Source organism: Pagrus pagrus (genome assembly GCF_965226575.1).
Source record: "Pagrus pagrus genome assembly, chromosome: 4".
Classification (NCBI taxonomy): Eukaryota; Metazoa; Chordata; class Actinopteri; order Spariformes; family Sparidae; genus Pagrus; species Pagrus pagrus.
In genome coordinates, this window is record NC_140188.1 from 24,541,951 (window position 1) to 24,565,054 (window position 23,104).

General features: G+C 42.3%; 1 protein-coding gene across 2 annotated transcripts in view; it reads left to right on the forward strand.

The window, feature by feature from the left end:
* Positions 1–23,104, forward strand: part of igsf11 (immunoglobulin superfamily member 11) — a 107,394-nt gene that overhangs the window by 41,456 nt on the left and 42,834 nt on the right. Inside the window, exon 1 of one of the 2 annotated variants that reach the window (XM_084351678.1) lies at positions 3,281–3,427. The exons of the other annotated variant lie outside the window; for it this stretch is intronic. The gene's annotated coding sequence lies outside the window, so the exon portion shown is untranslated. Of the gene's footprint in view, positions 1–3,280; positions 3,428–23,104 lie in introns of those variants that run through there. 2 annotated transcript variants of the gene reach the window in all.

The following is a 23,104-nucleotide window of genomic DNA, read 5'->3' on the forward strand; positions in this document are numbered from 1 at the left end:
GAAGAGGAAGAGCAGCTGTCCTTAGATGTCTGTCTCTACGGGCTCAACCAGGAGACATCTTTTAAGATTCTCAACCTTGGCATTTGGCCTCCAAGAGGAGTGCAAAGATATGAAAACAGTGTCCTGAAATAAAATGTAGTGACAGTTGTATGAATTTTTTCTGACATCTGTCTCATTCTGACTAAGACGTACTCTACGTATCTTTGGAAAGTGGATTTATGTTCCATAAATGGAATGAAGTGTTGTTTTCAAAGTTTTGAATAAAGTTGCACTGAAAAACTCAGACAAAGTCACTTTACAGTACTCTCTCTGGTCCAGTATTGGTATTGGGATACTGATGTAATTCACTTATCGGATATCGGACTGACGTTAGATTCCATAGTCTGATTGATTGACTGCCAATTTTCCAACAAACTCTTTCAAATTCTCTCATAACCCTTGCACTCATGTATAAAAACTGAGTGACTTTACTTAAAACAATTGAGGAAGCCAAAGACCTCAAAATGACCAAATAATGTAGACTAGTAATTTTAAACTGTTAATCTTTTTAGCTTGTGCAACTTAAATATGACAACACTTTACTTGAGGTAATCAATTTCATTATAATTTTAAAGCAAAGCAGCTTAAAGTTATGCTTTTCTAAACATTAAAAGAGTAAAAGCAATTTGCACATCGCCGGTTTATATGTGAAGCCTATCCTAAAGTTCAAATAAATTGCTTTGGACTGTATTTAAACGTTATGCATTTTTATTACTCTTTTAATAAGCGAGAAATGAGAAGAAAGAGCTCCAGCATCAGAACTGGAATGGGTGTACCTGCACATGTAGCTCTGAGAGCGTTGTAACCTTTTTCTCCTTGCTTTTTAAATTTGAATTGCAGAATTACATGGTCTGCCACTGTATGCGCTGAGGGGCTTCCACAGTCCCATGAGACCCATTCAAAACCGATTATTGCATAATTTCAGGAATACAAGAGTGAGCAGGGGAAATGAGCCAGTTTTCTTATTGATTGACCTTTTGGAAATGAAAAGGTTTTTGTGTGCCAAAAGCAGCGCCCTTGAGGCAGCAGAGCAGCGTGATCCGTGCTCCGACCACCTGGAGTGATTGTCATAATCACGGGAGCGGCGGTGAGGGATGGTCTGGAGCGCGTATTGATTTCTGCTCAGACTGTATTGTAGTTTCGGCACACAGGCTGACGACTACATCACCGCACCGGTGTTAACACTGCAGCACCGGTGGGACACGTGGAGAAAAAGGCTCTGCGGCCTATTCCTCTTCTCCTGACTGGCTTTGCTTTCTTGTCCTCGCCTCCCGTCTCCCCGTGTGACAGTCTGTCATACACGTGAGGACGACTGATATCTAATACGCAAACACAGCTCTCTGCCCCATTGATTATGAGGCTATTTGTTTTGGGGATGATTTGGGCCATGTCCTGACGCTCATGCATTATGCAGAATGTATGGCACTCTTCGCTGCAGGAGAAAAGCAATAAACGTCCCGCTATCATCTGTTATTCGGGGAAAATTAAAGGATAGTAATGCGCCTGCCGAGCACCAGGCGACGTAACGATGTTTCAGGGTTATTGTTTTTTTTTTTGATGATAGCGCTTTTAGACACCGTTGCAATCACCGCCGCTGTGATTTTCTTGCAGTTTTGGAGAGATGGCGTGTTTTAGTGTCATTATCAAAGTCAGATATATCGATGAAAAATTCTGTTTAAAATCAAGCGACGCAGCCCCCGCTTGAATATCAATGTGAATAACTGAATTTTGAGGTAAGCTCTTTTTTTTTTTATGTTATGCATCCGCTTGCTCGTCACATCTGAACTCATATGCAAGGGAAGAATTCATTACTCAGCATGGCAGCTATCTTGTTTCTAATTTTTTTTTTTTTCATTTTAGGTGAAGGCCACTGGATATATTTTATTTACACCTCTGTGAATTATTCAGGGGAAGTGTTTCTAGATGGAGCTAGCTAGCTAACTGTCTGCCGTCCATGAAGGGCTGAGCTATTCTAATGATCCCCCCTCTCTCCCATATGTATCCGTGCGTGCCTGCAGGCCTCACCGTGGCTGCTCATCAGAGAGTCTCCGGATTGAGAGCAGGAGGATCCTCTCTCAGCAAAAAGTTGCCGCTTTAGTCGGGACTCGCGCGGAGGGGGAGGCGAGGTGCGGCCTCCCAAACCGTCCGCTAGTGTTCCAGATTCGTCTCCCCAGGTGTGCGAGTGTGATGCATGCGCCAGCGTGTGTACAAGTTGTACTCGCGCCTCTATCCTCGCGTGTCCTGCTACCTTTTCCACGCAGATCCGTCTCCTCCTTTTTGTCTTTTCCCAGCGAACCCTCCCTTTTTCTTTTTCATCTCACCCATGTTTCACCCCACCGCCGTTTGCTCCCATCTTTATATCCCACCTCATGTCTCACTCCACACTCTGTCCTCCCCTTCTCTCGTTTCTCCCTCCATCTCTTCGCTCCTTCTCTTATCCGCTCCTTCATCTCTGCTTTGAAGTGACCACAAGGCAAACCTTATCAAACGGATCTTAATAATGCCCCTCAGAATTTCTCCCAGGAGGTTCTTCTTCCGTGTGTGTGCGTGTGAACGAGGCATATTTGTCTCTCTCTCTCTCTAACTGATCTCTCTGACAGGGAATCCGACCTGTCGACGCTGACAGGACGTTCAAACAATATCCACTCAGAAATATCTGACTCCGGGCAGCACAGGGGTAGCAGCTTGAGAGGAAATGCATTTCTTGCAGTGTAGGATGGGATTCAGCGGAAATCTTTTGAAACTAAAGTGTTAGATGTATAGTTTTTACTTTCTTCTTGCAGCTCTGAGAGTTGAACTATTCTGCTTGGACTGTGGCCAGCTGCATCTGGGTCTCTAAAAACAGCAGTCATCAGTCGCTCAGCACAGGCTCCCTCCTTCCTCCTCCTCCCAACACACACACAGGCACACACACTCCCTCCTTATTCTCCTCTCTCCAAGATTCCCTCCTTACTTCTTCTGATCTTCTGAACATCAATCCCTCATTCCTCAAAGCAAAAACGAGGGAAAGGGAGATGACAAAAATGAGATGACAGATTACTTGCTATATATAGAGCCAGTCTTACGCCGCTCTCCTTATTCATCTTCTCCCCGTGCCCCCAAGACATTGGATACACCTTTTGGTTTGCGACTGGCGATGCAAATAGACCCTCTCCTTCATCACAGCGCTCTTGAAAATTCAATGGCTCGAGCCGCTTGTTTTCGTAAATGGTGCCGAGCCTCGCGGTGTGAGGACGTGATAGCGGGAGGGCGAATACATTTTCAGATTCAGTGTGTGAGGGTGATTTACAGATGGCCTTTCAATGGGAGGCAGTGGTTGCTGTAGTGGTAAAGTTCCTTGTCTAAATCAACTGAAGAACAGTCAAATTCCCCCCATAATAGAAAAGTGGTAAGTGTGCTCATGCATGTTTGTTACACTTACTGTAGTGCCCATGGACCCGCTGTAACGTACTTATCTATCCGGAGAGAGACAGATTACTACAGTCCACAGTGTAATATCCTCGGCTTCCTCCTGTTCATTTGTCTGTTAAGTGTTCCTATAGACTGTGTCATACAGCAGATTTATGCTCTCTTGGCTCTGGGCGACAATATTGTAAAGTATGGATTAGAACCAGAGTGAAAGGCCACGGATAATCTCACTCTCTGACTTTTTTCTGTCACTCTCCCTCTCTGCCATCTCACTCTGCCTCCTTTATTCTCTGTAAATCATGAGGTTTTTTAACCACTGCTTCAAGGACTGACCATTTATATTACAAAACCAATACAGCTGGCCTGTTTCTTCTTACCTCTGTGTGTGCCTCATACTGTAGGCGAGCTTGACATAGGCTGCTTTACACTACTTCTAACTGGTTGTGACAGAAGTACAGAAATACAGTACGTTTTTAATATAATCATTTATATTTACTCCCTCACTCAAAAACATGTTTGGCTTATTGTTAACTCACTTCATTCGCTGTTCAGAATGATATGTGCCGACTTTGACACTAGGAGACTGTTTTCACGTCCATCTGCTGAAGGAGGAAAGTTTCTCTGTGCCTACCTTAACTCTCAGTTTGATGTGTACAGTAAGTAGGGACATGATGTTTTGACATCACAACTGGGAATCCAATTATGGTCCAGTGTGCACGATGTGTGATGTGGGAAAGCTCCAGCGCCCAGACGCTCTTTATTTTTACCTTTCAGTAAATGGGGGACGTTTCGGTTCCAGAAATGAAATTTTAGAACCAAAAAAAAAAAACCCTGAACAAAACAGAAAAACACCTCACAGCGGGATAAAAGTGAAGGTGAAGTATTGTGATGTGTGGTCTTGATCTAAGCTGGCTGGTCAGTTTTTGAGGCTGTCGTTTGATTCCAGTCATGGCAATTAGTTATGGAGTGGGGCTACAGTACCTGTGATACACACACTTTTACACGTTACCACGGCGCAGTACACTGTTTGCAAATGATGCACAAACAGCAGACATGACATGAAAACTGTATTAGCAAAGAGGAACAGTAGACATCAAAACCCTCACTAACTGTGACTGAAAGATATTTTAAAACAATGTGTTAATGACACTCCGCTGAGAACCAAACATGGCAATATTTCAAAATATTGTCATGTGATTTAGATTGTCTCAGATCGAATCGTGATTATTTCTATAGTCGCTATGCTTCAAAAGAACATTTCCCATGGTAAATGTTTACAAAAAACAGACTTATGGCAGTGGACAAGGATTAGTTCACATATAAAGGAGGACTTTATTCATTTCCTGTTGTTTGGATCACTTTCTGTCCATCATTATGTGAAACTGTCAAGCATTTTAGTCTGTAGGAATTCCCACACTGACCTCTCAACTGCATTAAACTACAGGAAGTTGGCTTGAGGTTAAGCACAGACACGGGGTTTGTTTTTCTGCACCCAGAGGCCTCAGTAGGCTGCTGTTAATGTAAAACATTTGTTTGTCCAAATACCAAACGTATACAAGAGCTGTCACTTACGCAGTTGTACCCAGGCTTCAGTGCATATTTATTAATTCAAAGACATTGCTATCTGTCTTTCTCCTCTTACACTTTCATCTTCTGCCGTGCTCATCACCATATCATCAGCATATTGCTGTGTCGTTCTCTTTCTTCTGTCACTGTAAAGTATCACTCTCCGTTCAGATCACCTTTGCGTACTTTAATCTTCACAGGAGGGAGGGAGGGGAAGAAAGAGAGAGGTGGAGGTGCAACCCCCACCCGAGATATAAATGATGTTATCGCATATATTTACATGAAACCCAAAGGTAAGGCTTCACCAGTCGACTCCGCTACCTCTGACTTCAGACATGGATAAAGATTTTACAGTTCCAATTTGATTTCCCCCACTTCACCCCTCGTGTCTTTGCCAGCAGAATAATTCCCCCCTCTATTTTATATTTTTTAGATGAAACGCAAAAATATGTGCCAGCAAGGGCAGGGGGGAGACAAATTGGAGCCATGAAACTATTCCTTTTCATGCTGAGAGGAGAAGGAGAGCTCTGTTAGCCTAGCTGACATTCCACTTAATTTGATTCATTACTGCGTGGTGACGCTATTGTCGCCTCATGCAGCGAACTGGGCCAGTCGTAGAGCTTTGAAATATCCTGATGGGACAGGATAGCCAACACAGTGTGGGGGGAAAAAATGCCCAACTGGTGGAGCTTTTTTCCCAGCCCCCATCTGGACTGCAAATTGAAAATTTAACACAATTTCTCACCGCATTTGTGAACCAATTGTGGGAGCAAATTGTGAAAACAAATTTCAGTCCAACCAGAACAAAGCCTGTGGGGTTTATAAAGGTTGAACTCAGCCAGTAGTGTGGCATGATGCTGTGCAGTACATTATGGGTTAGAGGAGCTCTTTATAGGCAAACAACGGTGGGCTCTCTGATCAAACTTCATAAGGTGCCTATACGAAACAGCATGGACCCTGGGGGATTATTATATGCACCTTCCTTTAAAGGACAAGGCTCATAAATATATAGCTTCATAAAGGAAATAATAATAATTATTGCACTGAAACAGCTTGTTACTGTTGGCAAACGTTATCCCAACAGGACTAAGTAGTGCTTTTGTTGGGGACTATTTTCAGCAGCTGATTAATACACATTTTATGCTCTGGTGAGTATTTGTGGCAGCGGGACGTGTATGTGGGATTCATTCAAAATAAACTACAGCGTGTGTGTCATGGTAATGAAGGAGCATGTTACCCGGTGCAACGGAGTGGCTCAGTAATGTGTTTTTAATGGTTTTTGGACAACAATTGAGGCCCATGGCACAGAGGAATAAGCTATATCAGGCTTTGGCTTCACAGACGATACTTGTTGGAAGGATCAAATCATTGTTGTTGGTTTTTTAATGTCTTTTTCTTGGGATTTGTTTATCGCCAGACTCTTTGAAGAACAATACCGGATCCATTTTCCTCACTGAGAGCTCTGCAAAGACTGAAAAACACTAAATAAATGTCCTTTTGGAACCTCGATCGAGAGCACCACAGACAATATGTTCGGTCTGAGATGACGGAGCAGAGCAACAATATGTGACTGTGATACCACTGACATATGAATGGACTCAGATGGAGAGCAAAGCACAATCTGTCTGTGTGACTTGCTGTTGTGTGACTCATACAGTATGCATACAGTACGGACAACTGGTCGCTGGGCGGTCTTGGCCACCACGAGTCTCTCAGTCATAATGTTGTGGTTCAAATACATACGGAGAGATGAATGTTAAACCAAACAATAACAATCTGAATAATAACTATTGGAAAAAGATGCAATTTGCAAAATTTCTCCTGGTTAAGTTTTAAAGCAACACTCTAAGATTTAATATGAGACCATAAGGCGTGTTCAGACGGGTATTTTCTCACAGTGTAACAGAAAATTGAAGATCTTCCTGCTGTCACTCCTGTAAATGTCCAGGAGACACATGCTGTTTCGTATGCTGCCTGAAACTCTGGTTATTCAGTGAGCCGTAGGGAGGGACTGCTCACTGAGAGCCACACACCACAGAGGTATCATTGATATGTATGATTTTATTCGTAGAAAATATTTTGAATTATATTAACATACTAAGCAAGAACCTGCTCCCGGCACTCCCTGTGATATCAGCAGAAACGTGCATTTAAATGAGTAATTATATTATCATTAATCCAGAGCAGGTAAAAGACAGGCCATTACTGTCCTGGAGCTCTATTACTTTCTATTTGTATCAGTTATCGTGATTTTAACACACTCGTCTCTTTGTGCACTGATCCTCGCTGACAAATGTCTAAAGCAGAACAATAAAGAATGGGGCTTTTTTGTTCAGACCAACCCCTTTTTTTTTTCTTTTTACAACATCCGACTGACTTGTTTTTTCGCACAGATGCTTTATTCTTACTTATTTCTACACAATGGGCCGCAATTGTCAGCATATATAAATGCATTTGAGTTCGCCCACACACAAGACGGGACTTATGGTTCTTTAAACCGTGAACAAACTGCTTTTTTTTGTTTGTATCGGAGATTCTTGAGGACATCTTCGGGCTCTTTTTCAGCCTTAAAGAGAGTTATCTGCCGACCTTCTTCCATGCTTCTTAGCTCTAATACACAGGAGTGTAGAACGGAGGGGAAAAAAAGATCATTAGAAGAAGACAAAGCTGCCTAGAGTCTCTGGACGGATCTGAAAACCTACTGTACGCTGGAGGAAGATCATTTTGATTGGCGGGCAGAGACTACATTCATTTATCATGCTACGCTTTCACACACCGCCACAAGTGATTTTAAACCTAGCCATCCAACAACTTCATCTCCCAAACCCCCGCTTTCCTCAGCTATAAATCATCATCTAGCCACAGGCCAGTGGGCGCAGAGCAAGGTGACACTCCACCCTGCTAGCAACACCAGGTGGGAGAGGGAGAAAGAGAGGGGGAGAGAGGATGGAGGGAAGTAAAGAAGAGGAAGGAAAGGGTGATAGGTCGAGAACAGGGAGGCGAGAGAGAGGGAGAGAGTGTGAGTGTATCTATCTGCTCGGCTGTCACAGTGGGAGGGAAATCTTTGATGTAAACTCTATTAGTATTTGCCGTGTAGAGACACAGCCCGGACTTGAGTGAGACCCAGGGTGGTTTCACAGCACCTCAGAAAGAGTCGATCGTGGCTGCGAATTCATCCACACACAGACCGTACCCCTCTCAGAAATATGCAGTTGCTAGGCTGCGTACATGAGTGAGAATAGGTGTAACAATGTAAAATATATTTCCTTAACCTGCTGGGGATATGATTTATACGGTCTGTCTGCTTCCTGGAAGGAATAGTTTGGTTTGCAGGATTTTTTCCAACCTAACCAAAGTCAGAAAAAGAGATTTTTTATGTCCGAGTGCAGTTTGATCTTATGTTAAACAGTGAATAGTCGGTCTTGGCTCAGATAATGAATACCTATAATAATTAACTTGCAGCTCATCTCCATATAGAGTGAATGACAGATGGTTTAGATTACACTATGAATATGTGGTCTAATTGATAAAGCTGCAATTAAAAGACACATTGTATTAGATTAGGTATTTGAAATATTGGAGTTGGACTAATCTACAAACGTCTTTATTTGAAGGAACAGCACCAGAAATATTATTACTTGCTTACTTGCTGAGAATTAAATTTAAGAATGATACCATCATGTCTGTTCAGTAAATATGTAGCTACAGCCTGGACTGGAAGGAGGTAGCCTGATTCTGTCCAAAACCAATAGAAGAAATGCAACAAAAAAAAAAGTTAAAGGTGCATTATGTAAAAATTGGCCACACTCCAAACAAATAGGGGGCAGCATACCTCCAGAGTAACCGCTAACTGCTGCTAACTGTAGCCGCTTGTAGGTTCAGTTAGCCGTGCAGCTATCAATCGTATTAGCTGTCTCTGCCGGACTGGGAGCTCTGAGCACAGGGGAAGTGCTGGTGTCATTTACTATTGGACTTTCAGCTCTTGAGGCAGAAACTGGCTCTGCGTTTGCTGGTTAGCATGCTAACCTGCAAGACAACACATAGATGTCTTTGACATACCGTCAAAGATGTTATTTCTTGACATTCTGTTCATGAGCTTCATTAATTTTTGAATGTTTTAAACAAAAATTCTTACATTTTGCATCTTTCACTAAAGCTACCGAGAAAAAGTAGCTCAAAGTACTTTCTAAAAAACTGTCCAATTGTGATACAAAAATATAACAATATATGATTTATAACACTCTCATGCCACTGAATTGAGTTTATTGCAAAAGTGCCTACTTTTTCCACATAAACCAAAAAGATTCAATTCCTCAATATTATTGGGGAAGTGCAATGAATGTAAGCCTTGGTTTTGTATACAAGTCCATCAGTCAGACACCACGCCTTCCAGAAACTAGCTCAGTCCTAAAGTCCAGTCATCCTGTAACATCTGAATTAGCATGCAACAACTTCTCTGAATATTTGTGAATTAATAGCAGTAATCAATACTCATGACACCTAATATATTCAACTTTTCTTTTCATTTTATGGGCCAGAATTGTTTGTAGTTCTCTAAGTTAATTACACAAAACCGGGCAAAAAATGTCATTGAAACACCATGCAGGTATAAATGTAGTTGAACTACCAGCAGGGCACTGCAAAATGTAGTTAAACTAGTACTTTAATTACTACTTAAATACTGGACAATCTTCTCATTGTACTCCCAGCAAGAAGGTGGATAAGCATTTTTATTCAGCATTTTCTCCGTCACATCTCTTGCTATGATTCTACCTCAGGAAGTGAGATTTTGTAACATGAAGTCAAGCTTTGCTCACAGGAATATCCTTACCTCAACTACGTGTTACAGCAGCTAAACAAGCTCAGGAACTCCTCTATTAAATCTTTTAAAAGTGGCGCAGGGCATAAACAAGGATGGCAGAGAGAAAAGGAGTGATGCCGGCAGTCCTCACTCGAGCGCGAGGCGTGTACTGTGTGTGTGTTTTTGTGTCTGTACAGTACTATAAAGCAGGTCTGTCCTTTTTACTGTAGACTTTGTTCTATTACACAAATAAAACTCCCTGTTGGTTTGTAATTAGGCTTGGTTTCACGAGGGACATCTTGTTTTGATCAGCAAGATGTTCACTTGTGAGGAGCAGCTTTTTATTTGCCTGAAGCAATACCAATGATTTACACTGCCTTCATTAATCAGCTCTCAAATGTAATGAGCTCATCCAAGTGGGAGCAGAAGGTTATGATAGCAGCTAAACGGGGAGTTGGCTCACTTAACCTGGACTGCACTGCGTCTTATTTCATGCAAGATGGTATGGACAGAAAATCAAATTTAATCGAATTAATCAGCAGCTGATGTTTAATGACCCTTGCGTATTGGAGTGGAGAAACCAGTGTAACTCCCGTTGTTACACATTATTGCCTTCGTCACATTGTCTCATTCAGACACAGATGAAGCCATTTACAATCACATATTTATCGCTTCTCGGCCGCAATGAGGCAGTCAGGCTGGGTCTAAAGGTAAGAGATTGACCCAGCAGGATCAAACCACCATAGTTTCATTTCCCTACGAAGGGAAAGCAGAGGAGGGTGAAGTCGGCCATTTATCAGTCTACAATGGTAACGAGGCTGCCCTTGTGCAGTGTGATGAGAGGAGCACAGCGGGAGGGAGAAAAGAAAGGCAACGCAGGCTATTCGTCCACTGCCATCACTTGCTTCACATATGGCAGTAATGGCATGTGGGATGCTGCACGGCGGTGGGGTCTCAACTATGTTGTGACAAGTCTGTATACACTTGATAGCCAGACTGAAGGAGAGCAGTGTAATCTCACGTGTCTGTAAATAAGAAACAAGACAGATGTTGCAATAGTTTCGGCTATATCGCCAAACATAATATATATCTCTGGTTTTAGCTTTAGGGTCGGTTGTTGTTTCCTGTTTTATTTTGTAAGTTCTCTCCTTGTGTGTCCTGTATTGTGCTTCACTTCCTCCCTTTGTCCTTGTTTCTTGTTTCATTTGTTAATTAGTCCCTGTCTATTTAAGTTTGTGTTTTTTTTTCTAACATCTTGTCAGTTCGTCTCTTCTGTTTCCTCACGTCAATCCCTTGTGTCCTGTGTTCCTCGTGCTTCTTTGGTTTGTACTTTATTTTGTTCTTTTGTATTTCCGTATGTCTTTGATTCTTGGATTTGCAACTGTCTGTTTTGTTGCCTTTTTTATTGGCATTTAGTATTTTTGGATTTCATATTTAGACCTCAGCCTCTTTATTACAGCTCGCTTTTTGTTCTTCACCCTGACTGCCTCCTGGGTGTCTTATGTTTGGGTCCTAACTATTTATGCGATATGTAACTTCAGAAATGCTAGAACTGGGTGACAAAATCAAATATCACAGTATTTTGACCAAATACCTAGATATTGAAATTGTGACAACATTGTTGGTACTTTGACAAAATATTAACACAATGAGAGATAAAATGATCTAAGTCTCATCACGATAACAATATGATATCGACATATTGCCCAGGCCTAGGTCGTTGCAGGTATTAATTACTTGTTGCCACATTTTATAAACTTTATAGCATAAAGATAATAAAGCCAGAAGATCTTTAACAGCATTGGTTTTCTTCTGGAACACATTAAACAACCACATGCTGTTTTACAGATGGTATCACTGTTAATTCTTGTTGTCATTAAGTACACATTAAACAGAGAGATGAGAATTCCTTTGGTAAATAATACGCAACACTCTTACAGAGCTGATGACTCAGTCGAAGAGTACTCATTTTTAATTTTAACTATGCAGTAATTCCTACTGTATAATATTAGCTGGCCAGCTTTTAAACTTGGACATATTCATGGCTGAAGCCGGTGCAATGATTGGCTCCCCGAGGAGGGAATTAAAGTACCTCCTCAGAGAGAGTTCGACCACAACACTTCTCCGGTTCAAATGCAAATGACTCTATGCTGATTGTTTCTTTTTTTTTTTCCATCAAGGGAGGAAAGAAAAGAGAGCCAGTGCTTTTGCCTCCCCCCCTGCAGCATTTCTGTGACACAGACTAACGCAGACACACAGACGGCATGTGAGCAGTGATTTCCTGATGTCAGCTACAGATGGCCTGTGCCATGCCAGATTAATGGCGATACTGGGAAGAAGGGAAAAAAAAAAAAACGACGTGCAGAGTCTGAGGCAAAATCCTCACTTTCACCATGAAACCGAACTATGTTTTTAAGGTTTTTAAGCTTCATTAAAGCAATTGCCGTCACCTGCACTGTTTAAAGTGTTGGGTTCAGGTTTATTCATGTCTGCGGCGAGACTGCTTTTCTGCAGAATTGTGTCTGTGTGTGTGTGTGTGTATGTGTGTGTGTGTGTGTGTGTGTGTGTGTGTGTGTGTGTGTGTGTGTGTGTCTGTGTTCTTGTTTTCCAGTTGGCTGTCTGTGTTCTGATGAAAGTGTCTGAAGATAACAAGAGAGAGACAGCTGAGGACAGAGAGATAGATAGATGGATGAATGGATGGAACCTTTTGTTTTTGTGAGTGCCAGCTCAGCATCAGCTCATGCACCAGTTTCTCCTCACACCTCACTTGACAAGGGGAGAGAAATTAAGACCAAGTCCTCGTTTGCCTCTCCGACTTTAACCGAATCACTTGTGTTAATGATAAACGATGGTGGTAGAGTGCTGCGTGAGGTTAATGTCTGTGACATTGCAGGCCTTTCGTAGCACGTTTCACAGAGCTCTCATGAAGAGAGCGACGCTGCAGTGTCACTGGGCTAGCCAACACACACTGTACCCACATGTACACACACGCAGACATGAACACACACATAGTCGTCTCTCTTGCTCCGGGCGGTTCTTCTGCTTGGCTTGCAGAGCTTGTCCTCTTGTTGGCTAAATGGCTCTGGGTAGCCTCTCTGGTTCACACTACAATAGCAACACTTAACTGTCCCTCTAGTTAGACTGGCATCGTCTATTGTTCAGCTGTGAGACTCTTTTTTGATTCATTCAAAGACAACAGGCGCCGTTAAAGCCTAATTGTCATGCTGTTTGCTTTGCAGATGAAGCTTTTCCAGATGTGGAAATGTTGCCACAGATACAAACGCACACACACACACACACACACACACACACACGCATCCTGTATGCACACACACCAGATGATTGTTCTCACATCTCGTGTAGCTTTTCGAGTTTCAAGGGAGTTCATCGTCACACTCGCCCCCCTCTTGATCACACCCACTGAGCTGAAATGTATTCCAGCTCGAGCTAATAACCAGGATATTTTACAATATTTAATAGTCCTGATGATAAAGCTTAATAATTTCCTCAGCGGCAGAGTCTGCATCTCAGGGCTGCGTTGAATATTCCTGGGTTTATATTGAATCCATATATCCTGAGCGCAGTCTCACACGCTCTGCAATAACCAGTGGCAGAATTAGAAGTTTGCACCTTAAGCTGCGAGTTGTCATCACTTTGTATGCGCTTAGTCCCACTGCTAGCAGATGCCGGGGCCTATTTGTAGCCCGTCCCTTGCTGGTCTCCCAGGATGTGTGAATTCTGCTTTCAACTAGTCGTCAGCGGAAAGCGCTTCTTGCGGGGTGTAACACCGTGCATTACGCTAATAGAAAGCCGAGGTGTGGCGTAAATTATTATAAAGCACCGACTTCAAAGGGTGTTAGATAAACAATGAAGCGAAATGGGTTGAGAGAATTATTTCACGGATGTTGGTGTTGTTATTTGGGTTTTTGACTGACGCTCGGAGCAAGAGGCAGGAGGTTCAAACCAACCGCACGCACTATTTCATGTGTTGGTGGAAGCGGAGTCGACTCTCAGCTGCCTGTCATGAGTAATTGGCTAAATAATCAGGCATGGCTGGAAAAGAATTTTAAATGTGAAAGAGGCAGTTTTCTGAATATTTTGGATCCGCTTTGCATAATTGCACTTTGGCAATAAAACTGGGAGTAAAAGGGGCTTGAGTTTGTTCCTGCGTATGGATATCTGCCTGTTGAGTGTGAAGTTTGGACTGAATGCTATGCTATGAAGCATTTTTTCCAATTTACATTTAGATTTTGGTTGGTCAGTTTCATAATCTTTATAATTTTCATCAATACATTTTATTTCAGTTTGTGAGATGGCAAAGGGGAAGGTTCAAGCCAGCTAAACCACCTTGTCAATGTTAAATATTTACAACATATTTGAAAAACTGACATTCAAATTCACACAAAATCTACAACTTTAAAGCATTAAGATGATTATTGTGGTACAGTATATCAAGCAACAAGGGCCTTAAAATGATGCTTTAATGAAAATATTCCTGCTTTTTATTTACTTTGGTGGTTGTTTTCCTCATCAGAAGGAGATCAGAGTTTGCCAACCTTTATATTTGTCCCTAGTCATTATATAAGATTATGTCCTGATGATGAGAAATTCAAGCCTGTCCCATGTCTGTCCAGCTGACAGAGGCCTGGCCTCCCAGCCACCCTGTGCTCGGACTGTCCTCTGGTGTGAGGGTGGTACTCTGCTCCACCGTGTTTTATCCTGTCCTGTTGGATGTTCTGGCAGTGTGGCTTTACAGGTTGTGACCTAACCCAGCTGTTTACTGGCTCTGCCGTGCTCAGTGTGTGTGTGTGTGTGTGTGTGTGTGTGTGTGTGTGTGTAGACCTGACTGAGCGGCCTCCTGCTCTGCCTTCTGCCGTGCACAGTGTGATGCTGAGCCTGTAGTGGGTCATTCAGCCCATCGATCTGCCCGCATCACACCTGACCACCTCTCTGCAGCCATCTCCTGCCTCACCTACCACCCACTGAGTCCTCATCACAATGAAGCATGTGTCCACTCTCTTTCCATTCTCACTTCAGTGTCCACTAGTGCTGCCACAGTACTGTTTTTTCCAACCTCAATACCTTGAAAAATATTGCTATTCAATACCGTGTCGGATAGAAAATCTAACACAACAATGAAGGCATGAATTTTTCGATTTTTATTTGTTAAATATAACAAGGCTTGTGTTGTGTGTGTTAAGCACAAAAGCACCTAAGTTAATTTGCTTCTGACCGTAGTCAGAAGAGTGGGAGGATGCAGGGCTATGTCGGAGAGGGGAGAGAGTTAGAAATTGCAGCTGCTACAGGTCTATGGGTACTGCAGAAAATTTGTATTTTAACTATTTTATGTTATATTTATGTATCAATATATATATAATATTTTTGCCAACACTAGTGGCACAGCTGGTCACAGAATGTGTAAATAAAATAAGGACTTGGTCTGATGGTCTCTGTAATAAAGTAGGAAAAATATGTGTAGATATCAGCTTCAGCAATCCACCAAAATTAGTCTGAAACTATCTGATTTTGGCAAACGTTCAATAAGGTGCATCCTTAATTAATAATCCATAAATCTAACTTTATATCCCATTTTCTGCGTGAAAATTCTTCTTTGTTTCTTTTGAGAGTTTTTTTGATACTTTATAATTCCCTACTTTGAAAAATCCGATTTTCTATACAACCATTTCTTCATTTAAAGGGGCACTCCACTGAATATACACGCGAAAGTCACTGTAGTCGCCATGAAGAGTCCCATTCTGCCTGTGAAAACAGTAACAGCAGAATTTCTTCAGTGGCTCGTGAAAAATGACCTTGAGGGTGTCTTGACCTTTACTGCTTCATTCTTTCACCATTTTTCTTTTTGTCATCTGTTGCCCGGGAGGCTCCCAACTATATGGAAGTGCTGGAATGCCCCTCAAACAGCACACGTCTCTCAAAATAAAAAAAGATAAATAAAATAGATTAACATCCCCTTAAATTGGCACGATAATGGCTCAAATTAAAGGAAATGTCTGATCAGAGAGTATAAATACAAAAGATGAAGATTCTGACCGGATATTGAACCCACCTTTAGTGAATTTGACAGTTGTCTGTGCTGTGGACACATTTTAGTCAAAACCACATGCAGCCTTTGCTTCACTACTTTATTACTATTATTTATTACTACAGTGCCACACACTGTTTTATTACTCCTAATGGATTAACTGATTTTAAAAAGCAGTTAGTTCGATGCAGGCCGAGCTCTTCTGCTAGACAAGGGTTCATCTGTGTGATTGTGGGTCGTTGGGCAAATATATGATTTATCTCCACTTTGACGCACACAAACTTGTGGTCACGTGTCCACGACTTGCATCCCCTCAGGTCATGCACGCAGTGTCTTGATCCATAACAGTGACTACTTTGTTTAGTTGTGTCTTAGTGATTTAGAGGAGTGTTTTGGTTGGTCCAGTGCAGCGTGTGACGCAAACACACTCAAACAAAATGTTGCTGTGTGAAAGGAGATTATGAAAGACGAACATATGTCATAAATAAGCTCTACTTGACATTTAGCTTCAAGGTTCCACATCTCAGCAGCTTTATCAGGATTTCATCCTATACTTTGCATGTCTGTGCCAGTCAGCGGCCTGTTATGCGCCATGCAGTTTCCAATGGCTCTTAGTCTTAGCACCTATCAGCACCTCGCATCTGACTTAATGATTTCTTTAGAGACACCTCAAGACGAAGGCCCTATTTTTACACAACAGCAGCTGTGACATTTGAAATGGTGGAGGAAATTGTGTCAACGGTTATTTTGAGGGTTTTACGCACCGGGCCGGGCCATATAATCTACGATCTGTGTAGTGAATGTGTGTGTGTGTGAGAGAGATTGGTGAGAAAGAAAAAGAGAAGGTGACAGAGAGGCTTCTTTGACCCCAGTGAAAGTGAGGAGGGGATCAAGTTGCCGGTGCCGCTAAGTGAGATGACTATTCTAAGAAGCGGTGTACAGTTTCATCTTTGTCATGTTGAAATACCGAGCTTGGGCCGGGTCTGTCCGTCTGTCAAAGACGCTGCGCTAATTCGGAACCGTCTCCCAGACGTCTCGACATACCGCTGGATTCATGTGTCGAGAAGTCTCATTCTGCGTCTCAGCGTTAGCCGTGGAGGGACAGTAAGTGTGTGCGTGTTGTGAGATTGAGTGACACACAGATATCCCCTACCGGGAAATTGCACTTGTGTCAGCCATTATGTGTCAAGGTGATCGCTCCTCTTCATTTCGGTGCTATGATCACTGCACCTATATGTTATATCTAGCTGCTCCGGTGGTCCAGCGGTAATTAGCCTCCGATGGCATAAGCCACGTCCATTACCTGATATCTCTCACTGCACCACAGGGCCAAAGAATGCATCTCTTATCACTCTCAGCTTATCTCTCCCTCGAATAGCATTTCCAATGGCGAACCATTACTTTGAGACATCCCGCATGATTTACTAATTGCGTCCTCAAGGCTCATTTCATCAGCCATATTTTCTGCGAAAGCAGTTTTCATAACACATACTGTAGATAATCAAATAAAATCAAATACAATTTAAGGGCCTTTCAGTAATGAAGTAAACCTGTTTTTATAAATGTCCTTTAATATGCAAAACACCAGCACCAGAGGATACATTCCTTGTGAGCATGCCTAACGAGCTGAAGGAACTAACGGGCCAAAATAATTAGTCTTCACCAGCGATCACCACGCTCGTTAATCAGCTTAGAGTGAACCGTGAATACATAAATAGCTTTCATACTAGTCCTAAATCCACAGAACATTATGAGTGTGTAATTACCAGCCGGATTACACAGAATATATGAGTCTTTAGTCATTGCTAACCACACTGTAATTCACAATCTATTTCCAATGCAATCATTTAGAGCTTCTACCAAAGCACGAGTGCACTTGAACGCAACCAATCAAAGGGGAACGCAATAAATCAGCCGTAATCAAGCTTCAGACGGTTTAACGAGCAGTCAGGGTTATGGACAAGTGATGAGGACTTTACCGCGCGTGTGTGAATCTCTTAAGCGTTTGTGCATATATGTAAACGACTTCAGTGCTGCTCACGATGGCAAGAGGATAATGGCCTTGATAATGTATTCTTGTTGTGGGCCAAACATGTTTTCCTTGTGCTCCGTGTTCGGTGTGATTTATGACAGAAGTTGACCTGCTCATTACTGCTCCGTTCCAACTGAGTTCACAGGCTGCCTCTCTCTCTCTCTCTCTCTCTCTCCCTCATTTCATGCTGTGAGGTGTGAGTTATTTGCATGATGACTGCTTTTCTCACTGCATATGGTACGCCTCGATCAGATGTGTTCTTCCATACATCCACATGTGGCTGTGTGTGTGTGTGTGTATAGCAATTGTGTATAATCGCTGTGCGGTTGCACGTGTGTTGGTTTGTGAATGTATTGTGCGTGCGCTTCTGTGTGCTCTGGCACCGCATGTTTTAAATAGAGAGTTAGCTGATATTATGCACGTCACGTCACAGCCAATTAAGCCCCTGCTTACTGGAGCCCCTTTAAGTGTGATTTTTCACAGGAGCGAGTGTGAAATCTCAAGGATTCGATGGAAATTACAGCAACTCTATATTCAGAGTCTGAACCAGGCTCCTAACTCCTCTCATCTACACCAGCCTCTCCAGGTTACCCGCCTAATTGATGTGCTTTAAAGTCTGGCAGTTTTGGCCAGACCTGCAATTTTGAATTGTTTGAACAGTTACATTCAGGCGATGGAAGCTGAAAACATCTGTGTGGTTCCCATCATTGAATCACAGTCCAGATCACATCCAGCATTGCCAGATGCAGGAAAATGATTGTATTTGTGTGATCATTTGGCTCTCTGTACAGTGTACAATCACTAATGCCAAAATTTGCCATTATTCACGATAATTTCACAATTTGTGATGCCTATATTAGTAGTTGGTGTTATTTCAGTTCATTTTTTATGACTTGATCAGGGTGGAAAAATAAGGATCCTAATGTACGTGACTCTCGTGACATCTTTCCAGCCAATCATGCTCAGTGTAGGCTCTGATGATGAACATGGTTTATGAGCTGAGCTGTCGTTCTCTTTTCCGCCGTTCGACACTCTTTTAAAGCGACTTGGAGGTTGAATTTTCTCACTTTTGCTGCGTTCAAGTTGGGATGTTTTGAATGTTTCTGTAGCCGTAGTTAATTCAATTGAGTAGCTGAGCTTTTGATCTCAAAGGGCAAATGTGTGAGGATATTGATTAAAAAAAATCAAATAACTACAATTATCAACAGAATAACAAAATCAGTTTTGATAATGTGTAAAAGACATCTTTGTTTTGTGTTGCAGAGATATATACTGAAGTTAACATGCTAACCAGCTAGCGGTGTAAACAAGACCAACACTCCCTCGGTGCTCGAAGCTCTCAGTCCAAACCCATAGCTGCACAGCTAACTGAGCTAACTAGCTAACGGCAGCTACAGTTAGTGGTTACCCTGGTCATATGCTGCATCCCTATTAGTATGAATTGCCGGATGGCCAATTCTTACATATTGTTCCTTTAACCATTTCAATGTAGTGTTTGTAAAATACATTATAAAGTGAATGGAGAGCTTAAATAAAAGGAAAGCGACTCATATATTTCATATAATCTTGCATTTTTTCTATTAAATTTAACCAGTTAGTTACCCGTTAATGGGTGTAAAGCAAAATTAAACCAGAATCTATGAATACACGCAGCCCATTTTAGACTACAGTCACCACTTCCCTTATTAAATGAACAAAAATAATCAATTATAACCACCACACGTCCCCTTCTCTAATGTATAATTGCTTGGAGACCCTGGCCCTCCCACCCTGTACATACTTACAGTATATAGTGTCTAAGTGCTTGTTTCTGGGCAGACCTCCTGTCTCTCCATACTCGGCCTGGAGTCTGACCCTGTGCTGTCATAGCCAGGTGTTTATGATTGTTGCTGGGAGCTATCATGGGATGTCTTTGAAGCTGTTTATGATTTAAACCTCCACTGGGTTGAAAACGATCCTCGGATAGGCTTGTGGCTGAATCGCAGCCTCTCTGGGGTCCGTGTGTGTGTGATGGGGAGAGAACTGCAAAGTGGAACTGACTGTCAGTTTTTATTTTTAGATGGCAAGTTGGTTAACAATCTCCCCTCCGTGTCTCTCACTCTCCGCTATCTGGTTACTTTATTTTGCGACCTTAATGTCGCACCAGAGACATTAGATGGCGAATAGATAAATGGACTTGATGCTGTTTATCTGATCCGCTTGTATTTCCGTCCCAAACGATCCACCCTGCTTCTTTATTTCTATCTTTTGTCACAATAACTCAAAACAAGAACTGGGAAATTTCCAAGCAGCTTGAATTAGAATTCGCTTTGTCTTTACATAACATGGTGAAAATGTACCTGTCATATTGTTCTGCTTTTTGATTTGTGGCGTAAGTAGCAGAAATAAGTGTCGCTGTTTTAAATATTTCCACTCGTCTGGAAGCTGTACATTCACTTGGCTGCAGAGTTGTTGTCTAGACATGAAATTTCACCCAGCTGCGTCCGACAGCCCAGAAATGTGTGTGTCTTTCGAGGTTCGTGCGCACTCTTTTCCGTCTGCGTGTGTGTGTGTATCTCTGAGTTTACAAGGCGTAACCTTGTCCAATTGGGCTGCATCATGTGCTGATCATCCCCCCTGTCTGTCCCCAGGACAAAAATGTCTTTCTCTTTGGAACTTTGTAAGGCCTCTCTATCTTCACTATTAATTGGGTTTGGGGAGCTCTTTGGATCTTTGTATGTTTGAAATCAGATAGCTGCTTTAATGCAGAGCATCAGCGAGGTGATTAAGTGCTCTAATCTGTTGTCGCATGCCGACAACAGACATCAAACAATTTAAGTAACATTGTGATCATGGGAAAACTCGTGGACGTTAATAAGCGAGTCATATTATTTGACTTCAAATTTCACCGCTCTTCTCGCACATTTATGTTTTTGCTTCCCCAGACAGGAGGGCAAAGCGTGTTGTGTAGTTGTCTTATTGTTAATTATTTTATTATTATTACTATTATTATTATTATTATTATTATTATTTGTGAATATTAAATTAAAGTCAAATATGTATTAATTACAACCAATATTTATTTCCTATTTGACTAACTTTATAACTTCCAGGTCCATGACCTTTTGGCCTTTGCATAATACTAATAAGCAACAGCTGTAATCCATCCCCAAAAAGTTGCCTATCTGGCCATTATTTGCACTTTAAAACTAAAGACCTCATTGAACTCAGACATCCCACAGAGATACTGTAGATCCTCGTGCTTCCCAGCCCCCCATCCCTGCCTTTTATCTTCAGCGCAGCTTGTTCTTTGTATGAAAAAAAAAACTGCATCACCCCAAGCAGAATTTCAGAGAATTGGTTGATACTAATTGATATTCTAAACTTGCCTTTCCACCCCCGAGGCAGACCCGTCTCTATTAAACGATACAGGATAACCAACAAAACTTATTTTTTCGTTGATCTAAGCAAAAATTCTGAGCGCACCACCATGAAGATTGAGGAGTTCCTAGAAAACGAGTAGCAGAGGAGAGAAGATTTAGATTCTTCTTCTCTCTTTTGTTCTGTTTTCTGTCAGAAGCAGGATATTAGGGATATGATATCCACCACTGCTGCAGGCTCATACGCTTGGCATTGTTATATGACGCCTCCCTGCTGTGGTAATATTGTAACAGCATTATACCTTGGTCTAGGCACAATGCAAAATTAATTGAAATGTTATCAAAATCACAATATGAACGAGTGCGATATCCAAAATCGCAGAAGTGGAGATGTTTTGATGAAAGTCAAATGTGACAAAACAGCATTTTAATGAAGAACTGAAGCGCTGCACAGGTGCCCAGGCCTACAAAAGTTTGCCGTGATCTAGTCATTGTAGATAAAATAATAACTGCTGACGAAGTGGAGCGACAACAAAAAGGCACTTTGCGACATCTGCATCAGGGTTGGGCTGATAGACAATGCCATCGTCAGTCACGTCCTGATTTGAAAGGAGTTGGTGTATACGGCAGGAGTTGTTGATGGTTGTGACATGATAGAGAGAAAATAAAAAGACGCTTGTTGCTTGAGGCAAATCCAAGGTGCTTGGTTACATTATTGGAAGTGTTTCTTTTCTGAGTGCCGGTGTGTTTCTCTCAATCACGCCTTTGTTATTTTTTTTTGCTTAGCTTCCTCAGTGTAGTTAGCTGGCTAGCTTTGTTTCAAACTTCCGAGGCTGGCATCTGAGGTACGGACATGTGGTGCGGAGACAAAGACCCTTTAAGAGATCAGTGGGTAAGCACGAAAGTGGGAAACAGTGGTGTGCTGATTAGAAAAATCTGGCTCACAGCAACTCTGACGGGACAAACCGCCTCAAATTCAGAACAACAATGTCATCGTCCATGGTGGTGTTTCAACGTGGACATTGTCGTATGCCAATCAGGTGGACAATACCCAACCCTGATCTGTACGGACTGCTCCTGAGCCAGCTCTCTCATTCGACACTTGCATTAACATAGCTATACCTGCCTCAGCTTAGCATGCTGATTACCTGAGTGTATGATTAACCAGCTTTGCTTCTTGCCAGGAACTGCCAGCCATAGAAACTGTAATTGCCATTGGATAAACACATAACACGCTGCGAGGGGGACTAAAAATACTTTGTCTCTCGGCATTGCGCCTGCCCCGAGTCCTCCTCCTCGGCACCTCCATCCCTCCCTCCCATCTCCTTGGCCGGGCCCAAAGCTTACTCCATCTTTCTAGGACTATCCCCAAGACAAGATGTGGGTACGAGTTTCAACCAAGGTCACCCATTCATTTTCCAGCCTGTGACAGTTCTGTGGTACAGATATGGGTCAAAGCTCTCAGAGTGTAGCAGTACTCCCCCTATTTTCTCCCTGACCCTCCGCTAAAGGGCCTTCGGAGTAGGAGGAGGAGGAGGTGGGAGGTAAAGTTATTGTACATATATAGTCACCATTTCTTTCGAGACGTCTCAGTGGAATTCCAGTATAAATTTAGACTCTCCTCCTCCCCCGGCAGCATTAAGTGCTGAGAGGAATCTGCAATGATCTTTCATTGATTCTGCAGCGCCATATGGAGGCCCATTAAATTGATCGCGGTGGCAGCAACAGGAGCAACAGCACGCCTCGCGCTAGTAGATTTCTTGTGTGTCACTGTCGCCTCTCACGAGTCCGTATTTTACAGGTGAAGGATGCGGCGCAGTACCTGGTCTGATTGGTTTTCTCATTATTTGTTAATC